We start from the raw sequence: 3688 nt of genomic DNA on the forward strand, positions 1-3688 counted from the left end.
ACTGGTTCTTGTCTATCTGCTACGTGCAAGTCCCATCTGAACCCATGTTAAATATCGCGTTGTATGTACGTTTGATGACAGACGCGCGGGGCACGGCGGCATGTAGCCTTACACGGGCACATCACTCGCCGGCACGCAGCGGCTACATCTTCCGCTCGAATCCCCACCTCCCAGGTGGAGCGCGCGATCTCGCACTGCCGACATGTGAGGAGTTTAGGTCACCCTTTACCACACGTCTCACCTACCGTACGTAACTTTCGTTCACGTACGCAAGCGATCGGCTGACCGGCCACGACCTGTTGACGTAGCCATCATGACATCCGGCGGAACGCCGCAGAACTAAAGCTGCTGGCACCCACCGCCAGTTAGTCACATACAGCACGCGATACCGTTAAAGCGAGTGTTTAACATTTTTATTGGGCTTTGAACCGAAAAAGATGTCTTAAAGATCATTCGGTGCGGTTCACAGCCCCGTCCTTCTTAAGACCTAATCCTCTCTAGTTCCTGAGCTGCACGCCCGCGAAGATCTGAAGGCTTTTTCGAGGAGATTGTTTCAAAGTCATCCAGGCATCCATGACGTCATAATAGTGCCATTTAAATCCTGCCATGCCAATGGTCATGTAGCAATCAAGGCCAAGGAAAATGCATTCGTCAAGCCGTTCATATCTGACGTTCGTGAGAACGATTTACAGATTAACGAACGTCAACTGGCTCTTAATCAATGTTGTAAAAGACACCATGACGTAATCAAACCAAAACACATTGGGCATCATATTTGCTAGAGAACTTGTGCGGTCTACAGCGGTCTTTTCCACTTAAAAACATGCCAATAGTTATAAGTGAGCATATGTCATCACAGTCGATGCGTGCTTAAATATCTTCAAGTGTAGAACACGCATTTAATAACAAAAAATAGGCATCATTGCACCATTTGAACACGTGCACATGGTCACCATGCACCCCTGGTCACGCGGAGCTAAACCTGTAAGTTTCGATGGGCTTGCGTCAGCGACAAGCCCACGATGATACCAATAACGACCTACGTCGCCAACCATTAGCCACTGAAGTCTAGCCCGGAGGGCCACGGAAATGCACTGGTTCAGGGGCGACAGAACGGTTACCTCGCAGGTGCGCCGAGCAGCAAAACATGGACGCAAAATGACCACAGAAGTCGGCGCGCCCTAAAATCCAATCATCATCATCATCATCATCATCATCATCATCATCATCACCTCCTCATCCTCATCATCATCCATCGTCATCGTCATCATCGGGGTAGTGGAGCGGACACAGCTGATACGCGCAGGACGCCGGGCCATCGGCAGCGGACGCCGGAGCGGCAGCAGCTCACACGGGATCAGCAGCGTCCACAGATCAGCAGCAGCACGGGACCCCAGATCGCGTCCGCTACGGTCCCGGCTACGACACTATGAGCTGCTCACAGAGGAGGAGTCACGCACAGCGCACTGAATTCAATAACACAACAGGTAATCACAACAACCAATGTAGCTGCCTTGAAAATGACGCACGACACGTTCGACGATAAATTCTAAAATGGAGCAGACACTCGTAGCTAGGCTCAGAACCACAGCGTCGTGCGGTTAGCTAAACCAGAGTGAAAAAAGGTTCACGTGGAACCTCCGCGGTAGAAAAGGCTGACTTGTGGCCTGGTTAAGGGTGAGTTACTGGTGGCAGGCAGGATCAAAGAGCGCACTTTTCCTAAGACTGTGATTTGCACATATAAACTGTGATCTGCTCTATCCCCGCTCTATCCCTTTCACAAAGAACTCCCAGCTCTAGTGACTTTGTTGTGGCCACTCAGAAGTCACCTGGTCGCCAAACAATTGCCAAGCATGCCAACCTGATCCTGTCAATCACATAATCCAGAAACCAACCTACTCCTCCAGCATTGCACGACGCATACCACACAAAAAGCCCGCGGCGCAAACTCTGAAACCTTAACACATCAGGGAGCAAACATGATGGGGGTTTCTTTACCCCAGTAGAGTGCATTGGCGCCGGCAAGGCTGACTCTGATGATGGTGTGATTGACAATGACGCAATGTTGAAGAAGCGCAATGTTGTCAGCCAAGCTGACTCTGCATAAGTAACTTTAAAACAATGATGTAGTAATACGATGCACGATAAGCTAATGGGTAATTTTTTTATAAGGTTGCCTTTAGACATCTTATCTCTTTGCGTAATGATAATGTCAATAAACTGCACCGGTAAAAATAATAACTACGCAATGAGGATGTCAAAGATAATGTTCGGTCATAGCTCATTTCTTGGCCCTCACCCTTATACGCTTTTCATAACGTGGACTGATTGGGGAGGGGAGAGCTGTTTTGAAACGAAAGGGAGATGAGTCTTGCAAAAAAGGATTGGTTTCAACGATGTCTCGTGTTTGCAGTAATTCTATGTTGCGAAGTCAATAATTGAGTCCATGAACTCAGGCCAAAAACCAAGTGTTCCCGAAACCCGCGGTTTTCCCTTTCATGTGCGCGTTGTATCAAGCCGTGCCTCGTGGTGGTACCACATCTGAACAGGTGTTTTTGTTAATTGCAAAAGCCATGATGTACAGTTAATGCTGTTTGAGCATATCCTCTTAATTTGTGCCTCCGTTAATAGTAAGTTTGATACTTATGCTCCTGTACTGAATTAATTCCAGTATTACGTTGCTGGTGCGTGGCTCAGTTATGACGGGCTAGATACGTGCGTGCTAAAGAGATTTCGCTTTGCTGCTAGGTCGTTACCTCTTGTTACCCAACCACAGTTAGTACAAGTGGTAGCAACTTATAATGTTATGGGTGATTATATGTGTAAGCTACCCAAATACTACTTAAGAAAGATGCGACTTTGTTTCATGAACGTCGCTGAAAGCATAAATGCTGCGTAACTCTAAACAGGATTGTCATATGACGAAAACGTTGCGGCGCCCGTAACCCGAAATAGCCAACCAGCCTCGCTAAAACGACTCGTTACACGAACATTCACCATCACATTCACATTCATTCACCATCCGTGTGGCCCAGACCGATTGATGATTAGATGATAGATACATAGATGATAGATTGATGGTTCTGGATTAGCGAAAAAAAACTGTCACAAAGATGAACCGTAAAGGCTAGGAATATTAACTTTGGGTGGTGAAGAAAACCATGAACACTGCAGTCATTTGTGATTTCGGACACTGCAGTTTTAACCACAAGCTATAGCTATAATATGACACAAAGCAGCACGCCTTAAACGGGAAAATGTGGATGTCACCTAAAGAAAAGTGAACTATCTGATAGCAAAGCCGTGGCGAGTGTCTTTTTGCATGTGGATGAAACCCTGCAAGAGCCCTTTCTCTAACATTAGAAGTGCCTCAGCATGCCATGCAATAGTACATGCGGCTTGTTACGCACCACTTATGGTAATAGTATGGCCACTGACTATGCGTGCTCATGCCTTACTCGGTACAGGCGACGCCTACGATTGAACCAAGCTGACGTACATATCGACGTTAAGCCCGCCAGCTACGTGTCAGCGCGGGCTGGCCGCGCGCTCAGACGTCGGGACCACGGAGACTTTTGACACGACCAGCAAGTGACAGTTTGATTCAAATGAAGCTCCCGAAACAGACATGGTGCTCATTCTAAAGTTTGTTATGTTTGTGACGCAGCTCATTTAATTTTTTTGTTTC

This window comes from Pollicipes pollicipes, unplaced genomic scaffold (genome assembly GCF_011947565.3).
Source record: "Pollicipes pollicipes isolate AB1234 unplaced genomic scaffold, Ppol_2.1 Scaffold_7231;HRSCAF=8579_pilon_pilon_pilon, whole genome shotgun sequence".
NCBI lineage: Eukaryota > Metazoa > Arthropoda > Thecostraca > Pollicipedomorpha > Pollicipedidae > Pollicipes > Pollicipes pollicipes.